This window comes from Moschus berezovskii, chromosome 10 (assembly GCF_049115385.1).
Source record: "Moschus berezovskii isolate FMDL1 chromosome 10, NW_MosBer_1.0, whole genome shotgun sequence".
NCBI classification, from domain to species: Eukaryota; Metazoa; Chordata; class Mammalia; order Artiodactyla; family Moschidae; genus Moschus; species Moschus berezovskii.
The window spans coordinates 58,851,209-58,871,313 of record NC_142469.1 but is presented as its reverse complement, the minus strand read 5'-3'; the positions used below and the strand labels follow the sequence as shown (position 1 = coordinate 58,871,313).

General features: G+C 44.0%; 1 pseudogene; it reads left to right on the top strand.

Moving 5' to 3' along the window:
• Nucleotides 1-5,380: 5,380 nt before the first annotated feature.
• Nucleotides 5,381-19,848, top strand: LOC148776325 (small ribosomal subunit protein bS18m pseudogene; annotated as a pseudogene).
• Nucleotides 19,849-20,105: the final 257 nt, after the last annotated feature.

Below are 20,105 nucleotides of genomic sequence, written 5' to 3'. Positions count from 1 at the left end.
TGCCCATAGGCTTTTGAGAGCAATTTTATATTGCCAGTCCTTACCTTTGCAGGCACAATTCTATCTTTTTACCCCAATAGGCTCCGCTTTTACTAGCTTCGCTCCCTAAACTTTAGTGCACACAACTCCTTTGTGAATCTCATTTCTGTTGGATGTGACACTGTTAGCATGGGGGCAGGTGCAGAAGACAGAGTTCTGTGACCACTACTGACCCTAAGCAAGCCTGGCCTTCTCACCTACAGAACAACAAGATAAGAAATGGATATTATTTTAAGCTTCTACATTTGCGGTGACTCGTTATGCAATGATAGAAAATGAATATACGAGGTAGTGTGAAAGTAAGGTTGGGGATGAAGTAGGTGGTGATGGATCCAAGCAATCCTAAAGCCTGACGAAGATGTGCCCCAACCCTTGAACCCACAAATCCAAGAAAATGCAAGGACTGCATCCTGTTCCCCACATCTCACACAACACATCAAGTGCCTGACAGCTGGCCAAAGCACTGTATGGGGCACTAGGTATGAAGTCAAGATCAGATCCTGTGACCAAAGGTGACAGTACTGTGATGTAGTGTTATCACGTGAGACTGGTAACAGAAAGAACAGACTAAAAGCCAAAAACACAAGAGGGTAGGGATAAGCCTACATAAAGTTACACAAAGGTTTTGCCAGTAGAAGGGGCAATCATGAGTCATAGTTTATATAAAAACACATGTCAATGATTTTGTTTAATTCATAAATGAGGGAACCAGAAAGATTTACAACCAGTTTAAATAATCAACACATGTCATCAGGGATTTAAAATACAAAAGGAGAGAGGGGTTAGGAATAAAGAGGAAGGGCAGGAAAATGGAAAGACGCTATTGTTGAGGTCATCACAAAGCTAATAGACCTTTTTAAATGATGGAATACAGAGTTCATTCTTCATTCTGTTTGTCTTAAGTTCTCTTGAATGGAAGTCAGAGAGCCATAGACCTGTTCTAGAAAGATGATTGACATCTACATAAAGGATGGTTTGTAAGACAGAGACCAGATAAGATGCTGTTTTTATTGTCCATATGGTAAGCTTTTTTGGTCCGGTTTTCTTAAGGATACCTATTTAACAAGGGGTCTTTGTGGGGATATCGTTTCCAATGCCTTCCCCTTAATCTGGATGAATAGATAGGATTCAGAGAGGGGGTTTATAGGCTGGAGCATGAAATGTAGTCAGTTATTTTCCTAATCTCATGCCACTCTTGGTGTAGTTAATCTTTTTTAGAGCTTTTTATCGAAGAGAAGCTCAGAATGTACCACTATGATCCTGTTGACTTTCAGGTTCCCAACCCATGGCCTCAGGCACATAACCCTTATACTTCCAGAGAAAGATAAAAATGTCAGTTCTGTCTACAGGTGTCTCAGCAATGTGATCTAGTAAGCTAGTAAGCTAGTTTCTCTTTCAGTCAAAAAAAATTCATGCACCTGGCTATATTTTGATAAGGAGTTTGAATGTGTTTACTATAAGAAATTTAAATGTTTATGCCAGAGGTAAACCTGTTTTTAACCAGTGTGGTTTTATTAGAAAACTAGTGGTAGCCCTTTTAAAAATAACTTTTGATTATGAAATTTCAAACACAATTAAGTATACAGTTAGTATAGTGAATCAACATGTGCCCATTAGCCAGAATCAATCAATATCAATTCATGGCCAACCTAACTTTTTTTTGTATATACCTTCCCATTTTCCTACATTCTGCCATTATTTTGAGACAAATTCTATTAATCTTATCATAATAATAATGGCATCTTGCCAAACAACCATAAAATAATGACAGTCTTTTTCAAAAAGCTGTGAATGAGGAAAAGGTACAGACTTTTGGATGGGTTTATATTTGGTAAACTTGTTATTATTTGCTTTCAATAATATTTTTATTGACTTGAACAATAAAGTCATAGTATGACTGTTAAACACTTCATGCATTTGAAGCTCTTGAAATTGTGTCTTGCCCTCTCTGCATACCTCACTGCCCACAGGCTTCCGTTTCACTGGTTTTCCTCCCTCGAAAAAGCTCTAGAGTTGGCTGTTCATCAGAAGAGTGACTCTGTAATCACATGATGCCCAAACTGAGCTTACCCAGCTCATTTCTGTCCTGCTACAAGGCCATTTTTGCTTTTAATTGATTTGTAGATCCAGATGACAAATGAAGTATGATTCATGTGAATGTCAACATTCCACCCCTGTTTCCTTGCCAGCCCCCTAAATTTGAATTAGTGCCTAAGATGTATAACAACAGCTCTACTTTGCATGTGAGTGACTAATCAATTCTTTCATCAGAATCCAATAGAACAGATAGAAGATTCCTGTCCTCACAAATAGTATATAATACAGCAAAATTCCTAAACTTAACACACAGGTCAACTAAGATCTAGAGATGTGGTAGCTGAATAATGACCCCAAACACATTTAGGTCCTAATCTCTGGAATGTGTAACAGTTCCTTGTCTGGAAAAAGAGGCTTTGCAGGCATGATTCATTTAAGGCTCTTGAGATTATCTCACTGAACCTTAAATGCCATGATAAATTTCCGTAAAAGAGGAAAACAGAGGAAGGTTTGACATAGAAGATGATGTAATGAGTGAAGCAAGATGCTATATTGCTGGCTTTGAAGATGGAGAAAGGGAGGCCATAAGTCAAGGAAACAGATTCCTCCCTAGAGATTCCAGAGGGAACATGGACCTAAAGACACCTTGATTTTTAGCCCAGTTAAACTGATTTCAGACCTCCAGAACTGTAAGAGTTCCATTCCCCTATTCCAATGCTTTCTAGGCAGCTCCAAGCCTTGCTTGTGAAAAGCAGGATGGGATACATGGAGTTTTCACAGAAGACACACAAATAAGGGAGGTAATAAGTACATATTAATAAACAGGGCACCCACAACATCCTGGTGTGTACGACTGTGACCCAGAGTTCATCTGCAAACTGCTTCCCGCCTCTTCCAGCTGTCAGGAACAGCCTCAGATTGGACAGTTTGGCTTTACTATTCTGCCTGTCAAATACCGAAAATATTTTTACTCTTTAACCTTGTTAAGTTTCTTGATGCTCACAGATGGACCCTGTTGTCTTTTGCTAAAGCAGTGGTCCCCAACCTCTGGGATCTAATGCCTGATGATTTGAGGTGAAGCTGATGTAATAATAATAGAAATAAAGGGCACAGTCATCCAGAATCCATTGCCCCACCCCCAGTCCATGGAAAAATTGTCTCCCATGAAGCCAGTCCCTGGTGCCTTAAAGTTTGGGGACTGCTGTGGTAAAGAATAGCCTTTACAGAATTGGGGTGAGAGAAAATCCTGATGGTCAGGCTCATCTTTTACAGCTTTACTGTTCCCTGGGGCTCCTCAGCCACGCCTTCTCTTGCCTGAGCCTGCACTAACCTCCGAGGGGTGAGCACCCATGTGGTCTGGCCCAGGACACCTGGTCCAGGCCTGACACCTGTTATGTGCTCTCCTGATGCTGGAAGCTTTCCTGAGCCCTGATCCTGTAGTCAGTCACCTGATCACTCACTCTTATATGCTCATAATAAGAATTCTGTCCCAACAGACAGGAGACTTTGAATCAAGGGATGAAATTTCTGATGGTGGGATTTCAGCCTATGAGACAGACTGCCCCGGGTATACCTTGGAAGGGGGCTTGCTTTACCTTCTCAGGTCTCTTGTGGAATGCAACCTTGAGGCTGAGCCTTGTCATGTGCCTTTAGAAATATAAATGAAGACAACTCTGAGATGTTTCAGCAAGGGGCTAAGATGTTACCATCTGGTGACTCAGGTCCAGCTGTCTTATGCTACTGGAATTTTTCCACTCCAGGTGTAAATTTCCAACAAGAGGGACACTAATTGACCTGATGCAGGTCGTGAAGTGGATCATGGGGCATTGGGCATCCCTACCTGAACCTTACGGGCTTCCCAGGTGACACTAGTGGTGAAGAACCTGCCTGCCAATGCAGGAGATGTAAGAGATGCAAGAGACATGGGTGTGATCCCTGGGTCGGGAAGATCCCTGGAGGAGGGCATAGCAACCCACTCCAGTACTCTTACCTGGAGAATCCCATGGACAGAGAAGCCTGGTGGGCTACAGTCCAGGGGGGTCACAAAGAGTTGGATACAACTGAGCATGCACACCTACCAGAACATCATGGAGGTGGGGGATGTAAAGATTGACACACTGCCTAGAGAAAAACATTCCTGTCAGCTCCTAAAATTAACTCTCTGCTCCCTGGTTCTCTGACAGTAAAGAACCCGTGCAATGCTTTTCAGGAGACCCAGGTTTGATCACTTGGTTGGGAAGAGACCCTGCAGAAGAAAATAGCAACCCATTCCAGTTTTCTTCCCTGGAGAATTCCATGGACAGAGGAGCCTGGGGTCTCCTGGCAGTCTCCTCATGGACAACCCATGGGGTCACAGCAAGTCGGACATGACTAAGTGACTACCACTTTCACTGGAATTTCACATGTGTCACAAAGGCTTATTTTGGAGCCTCTTTATGGTTTTAATGACCTGGTCTTTGACTCAACACCTTGTGTGGTTGGTCTTAATTTTGGTTCTGGACTATGGTTAGTTGTAATCCAGTTTATCCCACAGCTTTATAAAGAGCCAGTCTTCTACTGCCCTGGTCACCTTGTTCTGGGCTAATCTTTAGCTAAGTCAGTCCCATCTCTGAGCTCCATAATCAACAGCTGGAGAGAAAGGACTCACGAGAGATGAGATCCTACGGATGGTTAGGGAAGGTTCAGTACTAGAATCCAGTATACTGATTCCCCATCCAGTGCTCTTTCTTTCCGCGTGGACTAACTGTCAGTCCAGCATTTGAGAGCTACTCATGAGAGGAAACCAGACAGAGCTATTGCCAGGATATCAGCATATTGAGAGGAGATTGAAAGTGCTGTGTCTTTTGTGTGCAGGCATGGGATTGTGATCTGGACACATTAAAAGTGAGAAATAGGAACTTCTCTGGTAGCTCAGTGGTTAAGAATCTGCCTGCCAATGCAGGGCACATGGGTTTGATCCCTGGTCTGGTAACTAAGATCCCACATATTGTGAGGCAACTAAGCTCGTGACAACTACTGAAGCTTGTGTGTCCTAGAGCCCTTTCTCCACAACAAGAGTAGCCCTCGCTCCCGGCAACTAAACCCTGCACGCAGCAATGAAGAACCCGTGAATGGCAACGAAGACCCATTGCAGCTTAAAAAAAAAAAGTGAGAATATCGACCATTTGTCCTGCTGGAATTGTGTAATTATTAAGAAGAGTGATGAGAGTTTTGAATCAGAAGATTTAAATGACTTTGCATTCTTCCATACATGTGACAGTGGGGAAGAGGAGTGGCAGGAGGAAGACTGGAGGCGTGTGCCGGGATGTTCAGAGACAAGGCACATGCAGCCAGTTTGGGAAGCGAGCCAGGTTACCAAAGCCCATTGCAACGCTATTCTGAGACAGCACTTTTGCCAGACTCTGCAACAGCAGCCTCTCACTTTAGGAGTAAAGAGCTGTACCAGGTTCCTGCACCCTCAACAGACCTCTCCACTACCTACGATATTCCCCTTCATAGGGTCTCTTTCCTTTGGAACCAGAGAATGGCATCTGAGAAGTTCCACACCTAGACCTCCCCGTTTTTAATGACACTGGTCCTACAGAAGATATGAAAAAGATAAAGATTTCCTTTTTTTTCACAGTTGTCAGAGAGGTTTCTCATAGGACAATATCCAAGGATAAGTTTATATGAGAGAAGATTGACTCCCTTGCTCGAAACTGCAAATACTGTTACAAAAAACGTAAACGGTATTTAGATAAGCAGCAGCATTTTGTGTGACACTCTAACTTGTGTTGCTTATTGTTTCTGCTTTCGCACTGGCTTTCCCAACTGTAGCGTAGGACCCATGGAGAGGTATCTTTGTCACCTCCTCCATACACCTCCATCACTGTATATGGTGATCTGAAATATATGCTTAATAGATATCTGTTCCTGATAATAAAATGCAAGTGTATAATTTTTGTTTATTTTAAAAGATCAATGTTATCTTAATGAGAGTTACTGATTTATTCCTCAATCTTTGCTGCATTTCCTCATGTAATCCGTTAAGCCTTTTAGGTAAATCCTCAGTTATTAATAGAAATATGATTTAAATCTGGATTACTATGAAGCAATTAGATTTGACCATTGATGAAATTAGAAAGACACAAAACTAGAAGAAACTCAAGCTTTGACACTAAAGCAGGTGTTTGGGCAGAGTAAATAACTATTTACTAATAAAATACTACTATTTACTAAAGTTATAATTATTTATATATTATGTATGATTAATTTGATATGAATATGACTCAGGGAGCCCATCCTGGTGCTCTGTGATGATCTAGAGGGGTGGGGGGGGAGGGAAGGGAGGCTAAGGAGGGTGAAGGGTATATGTATAGTTGTGTAGCTGATTTGCACTGTTGTACAGCAGAAACCCACACAACATAGTAAAGCAATTTTCCCCCAATTGAAAATAAATTAAAAAAAAAATAAAAATATAAGATACAACTGTGTTTTAAATATCTTTTTAAAACTACATTTAGTGCTTTGACATTCTATATATAGTGTGCTCGGGCTGTCTTAACAAAGTACTGCAGACTGGATGACTTAAACAACAGAAAGTTATTGCCTTGCAGTTCTGTATGCTAGAAATCTGAGCTCAAGGTTTGGTAGGGTTGATGCCTTCTAAGCGTTATGGGAGAATCTATTCTAGGCCTCTCGCCTGGCAGCTGGTGGTTTGCCGACAATCTTTTGTGTTCCTTGGCTTTCAGAAGAGCCGATCTCTGCCTTCATCCTCACATGGCATTCTCCTGTGTGTGTGTCTAAATCCAAATTCCCTCTTTTGATGAGAACAGCGCTCGTATTGGATTAGTCACTGGTCCCACTGCAGGATGACCTCACCATAACTAAGTATATCTCCAGTGACTCATCTCCAAATAAGGTCATCATATGAGAGTCCCTTGTACTGCAAAGAGATCCAACCAGTCCATTCTAAAGGAGATCAGTCCTGGGTGTTCATTGGAAGGACTGATGCTAAAGCTGAAGCTGCAATACTTTGGCCACCTCATGCGACGAGTTGACTCACTGGAAAAGACTCTGATGCTGGGAAAGGTTGGGGGCGGGAGGAGAAGGGGACGACAGAGAATGAGATGGCTGGATGGCATCACCGACTCTGTGGACATGAGTTTGAGTGTACTCCGGGAGTTGGTGATGGACAGGGAGGCCTGGCGTGCTGTGATTCATGGGGTCGCGGAGAGTCGGACACGACTGAGCGACTGAACTGACTGATTCAGAGGTTTCTGGAGTTAGGGGACACAGTTCAACCCACTACACATTCTTCAGTCAGTTCAGTTCAGTTGCTAAGTCATATCTGACTCTTTGAGACCCCATGGACTGCAGCACACCACGCTTCCCTGTCCTTCACTATCTCTAGGAGTTTGCTCAAACTCACGTCCATTGTGTCAATGATACCATTCAACCATCTCATCCTCTGTCGTCCCCTTCTCCTGCTTTCAATCTTTCCCAGCATCAGGGTCTTTTCCAATGAGTCAGTTCTTCGCATCAAGTGGCCAAAATATTGGAGTTTCAGCTTCAGCATCAGTCCTTCCAATGAATATTCAGGACTGATTTCCTTAAGGATTGACACATTCTTACATTAAGAACTTTTTCTTTATGTCTAGGGACTTACCTGGTGGTCCAGTGGTTAAGACTCCATGCTCCCAATGCAGGGATCCTGGGTTCAAACCCTGCTCAGGAAACTAGATCCCACATGCTGCAACTAAGAGTTCTTATGCCACAGCTAAGACCTGGTGCAGCCAAAGAAATAAAAAGAAATTTTTCTTTATGTCTAACTAAATGATTGATTGTTCAAATCAGGTCCCATTTCTTTTCTTTCTGGAAAGCAGGCCTGATTCTGCTCCTTAACTATGGCAGAGAAGATGAACTCTCTTTCTACCCCATTTTTAGCTCCCACGTAGGAGCAGGAAGAATGATGAATGTAATTGATAAATATTCTTTAGGTCACATTCTTTTGGATGAAGCTATTATGCCTTCAAGGCAGGACCCAGGCCTGCAGCTTCCTCTTTCCCTGCACTTCTAGATATCATCCTGAAAACAGACCAGCCAAGCGTCTGCTCTTTCTCCTAGAGAAGGCAGTTCTGGCCAGCTATCCCGCCAGTAGTTCCAGCTCCTCGGCCAGGATGCAGTCGGCCCATTTCCCTCCCTGACGGATGTCTTCATGTCACAGGGTTAGAGAGGGAATCAGAAGCTCCTGGCAGGCACTGCAGCTCCTGGGCTGAAGCCTTCTGAGTGCTTACCAGTCACTGTATGGGGGATGAGGGGAGGGGATGGTTTTTATCAGGGCCTGTTCTGCGGAAAAGACTCTGATGCTGGGAGGGATTGGGGGCAGGAGGAGACGGGGACGACAGAGGATGAGATGGCTAGATGGCATCGCCAACTCGATGGACATGAGTTTGAGTGAACTCCGGGAGTTGGTGATGGACAGGGAGGCCTGGCGTGCTGTGATTCATGGGGTCGCAAAGAGTCGGACACGACTGAGCAACTGAACTGAACTGAACTGATTCTGCCAATAATGACCCCTAGCCCTGGTAAGTGTGCGTTACACTGGGCTTTCTCTCAGTTATTGGTGAGATCTCACACTTAAGGCTTAGCAGTCTTAATGGGCAGATTCCGGGGGGAAGACACAGGATGCCCCCATGTAACCTTAAATATGAGCACTGTGTGCAGCCTCATGTTTTTCTTCTGCTTTGAAATTTCTTGGGCACTTGATCAAATATTAGGAAAGCTGGTACGTTGTTTCACTGTGGCTCTTGTTCTTCTTGAATGTGCCTCTGATACAAGCAACTCAGTGATATGTTAAGTCTGTTGGCATCTTCCCCTCTTCTTCCCCCATACTTTACTGCTGGAAACAAGTGGAATCATTCTCCACCAAGAATAGCACTATGAGGGAGGGACACATTGAGAGAGTAGCATTGACATATATACATTACCATGTGTAAAATAGATAGCTGGTGGGAGGCTGCTGTATAGCACAGGGAGCTCAGCTTGGTTCTCTGTATTGACCTTGAGAGGTGGAATCAGGAAATGGGGATGGGAGGGAGACTCAAGAGGGAGAGAACATATGTATACTTACAGTTGATTCATGTTGTACAGCAGAAACCAATACAAACTTAAAGCAATTATCCTTCAATCAAAAATAAAATTGAAAAACATGTATTTCAATAAAAAGACAAAAAAGAAAAAGAGCTGGACTGTAAAGAAGGCAGAATGCCCAATAATTGATGCCTTTGAGCTGTGCTGCTGGAGAAGACTCCTGAGAATCCCTTGGACAGCAAGGAGATCAAACCAGTCAATCCTAAAGGAAATCAGCCCTGACTACTCCTTGTAAGGACTGATGCTGAAGCTGAAGCTCCAGCATTTTGGTCACCTGATGCAAACAGCCGACTCGTTGGAAAAGACCCTAATGCTGGGAAAGATTGAAGGCAGGAGAAGAAGGCGCCAGAGGATGAGATGGCTGGATGGCATCATCAATGCAATAGACATGAACTTGGGCAAACTTTGGGAGATGGTGAGGGAGGGAGGCCTGGCATGCTGCAGTCCATGGTGTCACAGAGTTGGACACGGAAGGGCGACTGAACAAAACAACAACAGCTCTCCAGTGTTCAGCCAGTTTCCTGCCACTTCCTCGCAGGACCCATTGCTTCCTGTTCTTTTCAGAAAGACTTTCCAATCCCTGACTGCCATTCCTAGCTTTTGATAACTGTCTCTGCTCTTAGATTTGTGATTCCAAGGGGCACTTTCTGTGATTCACTGATTGTAGATTCCATTTAACTCTCTGCTCTGAACACTCTGTCTGATGCTCTGGACAGTTTGGGAAAGTCTTTAACTTAGAGAAACTCAGCTGTCAGGCCAGCCCCCCTTTTCTGTAAGCCAGGGCAGAGGGATGTGGGGCCTCTGCTGTAGACCTCTTCCTTTGACACCAGGAAAAAACAGGTGATAGAGAAGCTACATCTGCACTGTATAGAATGACAGTGTTCAGTTTCCAGCATTCATGGTTCAGCTTGCAGAGGGGCAGGTGGACCCACCAACACTTGCACTAACAAATGGGCATCGATCAAAGCCTTTTCCACACCACTGTTACTCCCATATTCTGAGAGATGACATCGACTTTTTCTAACATGTTCCCACAGTGTTATACCTATATAATCCCAGTTTGAGAAGATCCCCTGGAGAAGGGATAGTCTGCCCACTCCAGTATTCGTGAACTTCCCTGGTGGCTCAAATGGTAAAGAATCTGCCTGCAATGCAGGAGTCCTGGATTTGATCCCTGGGTTGGGAAGATCCCCTTGAGGAGGGCATGGCAACCCACTCTAGTATTCTTACCTGGAGAATCCCCATGAACAGAGGAGCCTGGAGGGCTACAGTCCATGAGGTCGCAGAGTCGGACATGACTGAACAACTAAGCACAGCACAGCATACCTGTGCTTAGACAGCATACAATATTATTTAGAAACAAACCCATTGAGCCACCTGCTTCCTGGACACTTCCTCCCAGGTGTCCTATAGGCCTTTCAGATGTGTTTTGAACCGGAACTTTTCTTCCCCCAGAAAATCCAGGCAGCAGTTACCTTTCCTCCTGTGTTTCCCATCACAGTGATGAATACAACCACCTCTCCAGTGATCCGAGGCAGACCTGGGCAGCATCCTCAGTTCTTATCCCCTCTACAACCCCTTCATCATGCATGTTCATTCCTTCTCATCTCTTTCCTGGATTACACGTTCCTCTCTGGCTTTTCTCCCTCTGTTTCCATACTTTTACTGCAGTGATTCTTTTAAAATAAACCAACTTGCTAATTACCTGCAAACAAACAAATAAACATTGCTTATTAGGTCCTTTATGATCTAATCTGCTTCTAACCAAGCTTTTCTTGGTTGCTTTCATAGTTCATCACCCTCCACTTGAATGTTTAATCAGATAAACTTGTTTTCTTTTCCTAGAACCCATCCTGACTTTCCGTATGCTTTTCTCTTTACTGGAACAATCTTCTCTCCAACATCCCCTAACTCATACTCTCCCAGTCCTACTCCCACTATAAGACCTTGGACAACATTATTTAACTAAGTTGTGTCTCAGTTTCCTCAATTTTAAAATGAGGATAATAATTATAACTACTTCATGGGTGTCAGAAGAACTAAATGAAGTAAAATGAATTTAAGACCTTAGGGCTTAGACTGAAGCATGGAAGTACCCAATAAATATTAGTTATTATTGGTACTATTACTACTACTTGTTGGATTCAGCTTATATGTTACTTCATCCAGGACTCCTTGCCTGACCCTGGGCAACCTCGGTATGTTGACCCTCATAAAAATTGAGTACTTCCAAGAACCAGTCCCCCTGCATTATAATTACTTATTCATCTGTCTGTTTTCTCCTCCACCCACTGCCTGTACGCATGCGTACATACACACACACAGACTTCCCACCAAGGTAGCTTGCGATCCTTCTATCCCTAGTACAAGCTCAAATTTTTTGGTTGACTGAAAGAATATGGATGAAACATGACTCCAATGTAATATTGAATTACATGAGTCCATATTCCAGTGGAATATTGTCACCTGTTCTGCTAATTCTCTACTTCCTGGATGAGCATTGAAGTGCTTGAGCCCTCATGAAGGGTGGATTTGTGGGTGTTTGTAATCTTGTTAAGATCAAGATGTACCAATATTAATCACGGAGGAAGGCCTTCTGGCATGCCCACTCAGCTTAGGTACATCATGACTCCAATTGACCTTGGCAAAACCCTAGCAACTAATAAACTGAATTCTGTGTGTCCTACTGGAGAGCAGAAGCTCATTAGACAAAATTGTAATATATGGTTTTAGTGTTTGTCTGGGAGACCCAAACTAATTGAAGCAGCCAGCTACTATCTTTGAAATGATGTGGGTCCCCAGCCTGATTACTGATTATACTCACTTTTAAGTTCATGCGTACTCAGTGGTATGGCAAATGTGTAATAATTGTATCTCCCGGGGCAAAGGCCCTCATTTGCAGGGTTTGCTCATCACTATGGTGTTAATAGTCCTACCACAGCCGATGTCACCCTGACGTTGCAAAATTCTTGAAAATGCAATAAAAGCTTTTTGCAAGCTTTACAATCTGGCACCAGCACACCAGTCTTGATGAGTGTGGTAAAGGAACTATGTGAACTCTATTTCCACCAATAATGTTCATCATGACTGGAGAAAAAGTCTGTGATTTGTGAGACTGACTTGACTCAGATGGTCTCTAGGCTTTCCCTGGATATATTTGCCCCTCAGCAAGTAGGGCTCTTATCATGCAATCGAGGTCTGATGCCGTCCCTCCCAGGGTAAAGGGTGTGGTAGACAGAATAAAGACCAACACAGGTGCCCATGTGCAGTCTGTGAGTATGTAATCTTATGTGGCAAAGAAGAGTTAAGAGTACAGGTAGAATTAAAGCTGCTATTCAAATGACTTTAAAATAGGGAGATTATCCTGGATATCTAGGGGGCCCAATGTAATCTCAAGGCTTATTAAAAGTAGAAGAAAGAGAACCTGAGAGAGGGCATCCTAAGCATGAATTGTCCCAGGGTTCCTTGCTTTGAAGATACAGGAAGGGTCTAAGAGTGAAGGACCATGGACAGCCTCTGGAAGCTGGCAGAGGCCAGGAAACAGATTTGCTCTTAGTTCCTTCAGGAAGGAACTTAGCCCTGCTGACATCATGATACTAGTCCAGTGAGACCTCTGTTGGACTTCCAACCTACAGAACAGTAATATAATTAAGCTCGTGTTGTTTCAAGCCTCTATTTTTGTGATCATTTGTTACTGCAGCAATAGGCAATGAATACAAAGGGATATCACTATTAAACACTACCAAGGACCCTCTGCATTTGCTAAGGACTTGTTTAACTTTGACTCCGTATCCTGTGGCTTTGCAACCTTAACTACAATTCTGCCCTTTGGTCTTACTTGTACTCCATCTTGCTGGCATTTGAAACCTGGCTTGATAGAAAAATTGTCTAACTCCCTGCACCACTGCACACGTACCAGGTACCAGTCTGGTGACCTTGCATCATGTGCTCATGAGTCAGAAGGGCATATATCTAGTGACAACCCCAACGTTGTTCCTTCCCTGTCCATTTCCTCAGCCCCTGCAGCCGCATGCCCAGCACTTAAATCCTAGACAATTATATGAGCTCTTCCTCCGACCCATTAGGAAGGTCAGCCCTCCAGAAGAGAAAGAATTAATATCACCTGTGCCACTTGGCTAAAGTACAAACACCCTGAGTTGGTATTCACAGCTTCCTATAGTTTTGCCCCAATCTACTTTGCTGAAGGTATTTCTCAGTATTTCTCTACTGAGTTGTATAGTTCAATCACAGTGATCCCAAAAGTTGTTTTGTATTTCACCGGTTCACATCCATGAATTCATCTGTCCACTGATCATCTAACAAACATTTACTAAGTACTCTTCTAACAACTGTCCTGGGCATGGGAAAATGTAAGACCAAAAACAAAAGGGCAAAACTTACAGCGTCAGTTCAGTTCAGTTCAGTCGCTCAGTCGTGTCTGACTCTTTGCGACCCCATGAATCACAGCACGCCAGGCCTCTCTGTCCATCACCAACTCCCAGAGTTCACTCAAACTCATGTCCATCGAGTCAGTGATGCCATCCAACCATCTCATTCTCTGTCGTCCCCGTCTTCTCCCACCCCCAATCCCTCCCAGCATCAGACTCTTTTCCAGTGAGTCAACTCATTGCATGAGGTGGCCAAAGTATTGGAGTTTCAGCTTTAGCATCAGTCCTTCCAATGAACACCCAGGATTGATCTTTAGAATGGACTGGTTGGATCTCCTTGCAGTCCAAGGGACTCTTAGGAATCTTCTCCAGCAACACAGTTCTAATGGAGGATATTTAAATACACACACAAAAGTTCAGTAACTTATGACAATGAGTGCTAGGGAGATATGGCAGGTTCCCTGGGAGTTCGGGGGCCACGATGTGGGGGAGGCACAGTGAGTGGCTTACTCTGTCTTCTCAGTGACTTCCTCCTCCCATTCCGACACAGCTGCACCTCAATGAAAAGGACTTTGCGTTTGTGAGCTGGAAACCTGATTTTGGCCCCAGTTCTGCAATTAATTTCTTGTTGAATTAACTTGAATTGCCAAGTATTTACTCATGAGGGAAAAAATGGGGTAAAGAATATTTATAGAACTGTGAGTAGCAAGAGTGAGAATTAAGAATGTTCTGTCATCTGAATAATGTAAACAAGATTCCAGTTTACTTATGAAAGGAATCAGAACATGCCACCCCAAAATATGCCTCTTTGGCCTATGGATTATTATTTTGCTGAAAGCAATTAAGAAGCAGCAAACACAGAGTGAAGAAAGCTGATCGCCAAAGAATTGATGCTTTTGAACTGTGGTGCTGGAGAAGACTCTTGAGACTCCCTTGGACTGCAAGGAGATCCAACCAGTCCATTCTAAAGGAGATCAATCCTGGGTGTTCATTGGAAGGACTGATGCTAAAGCTGAAACTCCAATACTTTGGCCACCACATGCGAAGAGTTGACTCACTGGAAAAGACTCTGATGTTGGGAGGGATTGGGGGCAGGAGGAGAAGGGGACGACAGAGAATGAGATGGCTGGATGGCATCACCTACTTGATGGATATGAGTTTGAGTGAACTCCGGGAGTTGGTGATGGACCGGGAGGCCTGGCGTGCTGTGATTCATGGGGTCGCAAAGAGTCAGACACGACTGAGCGACTGAACTGAATTGTGACATCCTTGTTTACTGACGTCAGGAGACACTCCATTTTTCACAGGAGAACAAGGCTTATCTCTGGAGCCAGAAAATCATCAGAGATGGGTCTGCACAAACATACTTCACTTAAGTGGCCCTTATCTTCCATTTGTTCCCCCAATATTTACCTTCCCACAATTTCAGTTCAGTTCAGTTCAGTTGCTCAGTCGTGTCCAACTCTCCGCGACCCCATGAATCACAGCACGCCAGGCCTCCCTGTCCATCACCAACTCCCGGAGTACACTCAAACTCATGTCCACAGAGTCAGTGATGCCATCCAACCATCTCATTCTCGGTCGTCCCCTTCTCCTCTCACCCCCAACCTTTCCCAACATCAGAGTCTTTTCCAGTGAGTCAACTTGTCGCATGAGATGGCCAAAGTATTGGAGTTTCAGCTTTAGCATCAGTCCTTCCAATGAACACCCAGGATCGATCTCCCTTAGAATGGACTGGTTGGATCTCCTTGCGGTACAAGGGACTCTCAAGAGTCTTCTCCAGCACCACAGTTCAAAAGCATCAATTCTTCGGCGATCAGCTTTCTTCACAGTCCAACTCTCACATCCATACATGACCACGGGAAAAACCATAGCCTTGACTAGACGGACCTTTGTTGGCAAAATAATGTCTCTGCTTTCTAATATATTATCAAGGTTGGTCATAACTTTCTTTCCAAGGATTAAGCGTCTTTTAATTTCATGGCTGCAATCAGCATCTGCAGTGATTTTGGAGCCCAAAAAAATAAAGTCTGACACTGTTTCCACTGTTTTTCCATCTATTTCCCATGAAGTGATGGGACCAGATGTCATGATCTTTGTTTACCACCTTGAAAACCCAAACCTCCTTTCCTTTGTCTTATCTACAATTTACTGCCCTTTGTTAAAAATGTTATATAGCCCCCAGGTGTAACTAATTCTTGTGTCTTCACTTTTTTCTTTGAGGACCTCAATGTGCATAAAAATTAAAATATTAGCATTAAACAAAGTTTGGATGCTTTCTCTCCTGTTAATCTGTTTTTTGACAGTTTAATTCGTGGGTCTCAGGCATATAACAGAAGCGAGTAGAGGAAAAGGTTGTTTATTTTTCCTCCTCTGCTGCTACTGCTAACTCACTTCAGTCGTGTCCGACTCTGTGCGACCCCATGGACGGCAGACCACCAGGCTCCGCCATCCCTGGGATTCTCCAGGCAAGAACACTGGAGTGGGTTGCCATTTCCTTCTCCAATGTGTGAAAGTGAAAGTGAAGTCGCTCAGTCGTGTCTGACTAGTAGTGACCCCATGGACTGTAGCCCACCAGGCTCCTCTGTCCATGGGATTTTCTAGGCAAGAGTACTGGAGTGGCTTGCCATTGACTTCTCCGTTCCTCCTCTACACTTATTTAAATAAAACCCATTATTAATGGCTGAGGTCAACTATCATTTCTTTTTTCTTTCCTTTAAATTCCTTTAATTTGCTATGTAGCCCCCTTGTGGCTCAGCTGGTAAGGAATCCACCTGCAATGGGGGAGACCTGAGTTTGGTCCCTGGGTTGGGAAGATCCCCTGGAGAAGGGAATGGCTACCCACTCCAGTATTCTGGCCTGGAGAATTCCATGAACTGTATAGTCCATGGGGTCGCAAAGAGACAGGCATGTCTGAGCAACTTTCACTAGTGCTAATCATAAAGGAACTGCTTTTTCCACAAAACCAATATGCAACTCAATGGATAGTTGTAAAGTGAACAATCTTGAATCCTTTTTAGAGTACAAAACAACCAGAACCTCAGCAGCCTTGTGTGTACTTCACTGGGGCACTTTTCATGCTGCACTAGCTGAAATTTGGCCTCTGTACACCAGAATACAGAGTTGAATCTCAGAGTTTTGGGTAAAGTAGAAAAGAATAGCTTTATTGCTTTGCCAGGCAAAGGTGGGGGCCACAGCAGGCCAACGCTCTCAAAACTGTGTGTCCCAACATGGAGGGTGGTAGTGAGGAGTTTTACAGTAAAGGGAAGAGCGTTATCACCTTGTGGACATTCTTCTGATTGGTTGGTGGTGAGGTAATTGGTAATTAGCATCATCAACTTTCTGTTTCCAGCCAGTCTGGGGTCTACATGCTTATGTGTGTGCTCAGTCATGTCCAAGTGAGGCAGAAGGCGGATGGGAGCCCCCCACCCAGGGTAAAGCAGTTGGAGAGTCATTCCCTGTGGACTGAAACTCCAAGACAAGAATAGCAGGACAAGTAAGGGGTCCTGGCTAGACCACGTATTTCTTGTTCATGAAGCCGGGAGACCTCCCCAACCACACATGCACAGAAAAGGCTCCTGGAAGGCTAAAGGGGAGTTATGTAAAGGGGTATTCCCTACCCATGTGCCTTTTCAGTAAGATCCATCTTGGCTAAGAGACTCATGTACACACATGGGAAAATCCTGAGATACACCAGATATGGACTGTGAACCAGGCTGTTGTAGCCACGTGTTCTGGGAAACAAACTCACTCAGAAGGACAATGCAGATAGCGGAGTACAGTTTATTACACTGGCGGGCCTAAGGTAGAGTCTCCTCTTAGCCAAGGACCCCGACCAGTTTTTGTGAAAACCTTATATACGTTCCCAAACCCACCTCCTCAAATTCCCTGAAACTAGTCTGAACAAAGGAAAAAAAAAAAGATACATCAAAGTTAACCTGTGATTCATATGCCTTAAGCCTAGGTGGTTAACAATAGGCAATTATTAATAGGTCTGTGGTTATACCCCAATAAGCATAATAGAATGTATGATTCTATTCAGTTACACAGATAATTAGGGTATTCTTTTAAGTTACAGAGAGTCTAGGTATGAGCCCTGGAGCTCTTCCTTCTGGGGGCCTGGTTTTCCAGTTGGTATGTCACTTCCATAGATACTGGGCATATAGCTCAAAGTCCACAGTCCAGCCCAAGATGGAGTCCTGCTTTCAAGATTGAGCCTGTTCTGTTTCCTCCTTCAAGGCAAATGATAATGAGTGGCCAAAGGAAACCTGGAAGAAATACCCCATAAAAGTAATTCAAACTGCCGTGAGTGCACAACTCTGGGACTCTCCCTTCGAGTCTGCCTGTGTGTCTATCCACATTTATTGTACTCTTTTTTCCTCTTAATAAATTCTATACTTGTTTTGTTGCAGGAAAGGGGACCCCCTTCCAGGGCCCGAAACTGGGCTCTTGTCTAACACTCGGAAAAGAATTGTCCGAGGAGACATGTGCTGACAAAGCAAGAGATTTTATTGGGAAGGGCACCTGGGTGGAGAGCAGTAGGGTAAGGAAACCTAGGAGAACTGCTCTGCCACGTGGCTCGCAGTCTCGGGTTTTATGGTGATGGGATTAGTTTCCTGGTAGTCTTTGGCCAATCATTCTAATTCAGAGTCTTTCCTGGTGGTGCATGCATCGCTCAGCCAAGACGGATGCTAGCGAGATTCTGGGAAGTACGGTGTCTCCTTTTGACCTTTCCCAAACTCTTCCGGTTGGTGGTGGCTTATTAGTTCCGTATTCCTTATCAGGATCTCCTGTCATAAAGCAACTCATGCAAATTGTTACTATGGTGCCTGGCCAGGTGCCTGGCAGTTTCAATCAGTGTGCTTCCCCTAACAGTTTCATTACTTTCTGTCTTTGTGGGAATTCTTTTCTGAAAAGTCAGAAGGGCCAGGTCTAGTGGCTAGGATCTTGTGTTTTCACCATGCAACCCAGCCCAGACTCTGGCTGAGAACCCAAGCCCCTGTCCAAGCCACTGCAGGCTGAGGCCATCCAAGATCACAACCATTTGCCACCGCATGGACTGTGGCCTTTCAGGCTCCTCTGTTCACGGAATTTTCAGGGCAAGAATACTGGATTGGGTTGCCATTTCGTACTCCAACATGCTTATGGGGAGCATATGATTAACTTCTTCCACCTGGTGGCAGTTTCAGTATTTGCAAAACAGCTCAAAGATATTTTTACCTATATTCCTTCAGAGTTAACCAGGACCTTGGGCCCCAAGGTTGCAACACTTTCTTGATTGCTCCTTTCTAGTCTCCACACCCCATCTCTTTCCTGATTAACAACTGTTTGAACCTGCCCTTTGGAACTCAGGGAAGGTCAAGGAGGGTAAATGAAGACTGTTTCCTACAAGCAAGAAAGGGAGGACACAGAAAGACTTTTGTGCCCAGGAGTCCCACAAGGCCCTGCTCCACTTTAATCTGCTACTCTATACTGCTGTACTGAATTATAAGGATTTTGAAGACACGTGTATTAACCAAAATTCTTATGCTGGAAGTGATAAAGCCTCTGATTAACCTAGCTTAAACAGAAGATGAAAACTGCACATAGGAGGAACCATGGCTGCTGTGGTAGCTCTTTGCTGGGAATTCCATGGATGGAGGAGCCTGGTAGGCTGCAGTCCATGGGGTCGCTAAGAGTCGGACATGACTGAGCAACTTCACTTTCACTTTTCACTTTCACACATTGGAGAAGGAAATGGCAACCCACTCCAGTGTTCTTGCCTGGAGAATCCCAGGGATGGGGGAGCCTGGTGGGCTTCCGTCTATGGGGTCACACAGAGTCGGACACGACTGAAGTGACTTAGCAGCAGCAGCAGCAGGGAAGAGAAAGCTGTTTCCCAACAGCTTTTGTCCGCTTCACAAATCCCGGGACTCACGCAGTGCTGTGGAGAAGTTGTTCACAATATAAACAGGTAACCAGCAATGAGGACCTGCCTATTCCAATGGAAAATCCTTATAAGGAGCCTCTGAAAAAATGTATCTTGTGTGAAAAACGTGTAGATTATAAGAATGTACAGCTTTTGTCCCAGTTTATTTCTCCATTTACTGGTTGCATTTATGGAAGAGACATAACAGGTCTTTGTGGGAAGAAACAAAAAGGAATCACAAAAGCAATTAAGAGAGCTCAAATATTGGGGTTTATGCCAGTTACATACAAGGATCCTGCCTATCTCAAAGACCCTAAAGTTTGTAACATCAAATTTAGGGAGTAAATTATATAAAGTTATCATCAATAAACGTATTTTGCAGTTAAAAAAAAAAGAAAACTGCACATAAAATCAAATGGTAGGATGTATGGAAATGGAACTGGACTTGGGAAGACCTGGGATGAAAGCACTTACTTTCTCTCACTTCCTCCTCTCTCCCTGCTTTCTCCCTCTCTGCTTCTCTCTGTAGGAGAGCCTCATTCTTTCAATATGTTTCCCCCCAGAGCCTCTTACTACATAGCCATCAGACCAGAAAAGAGATT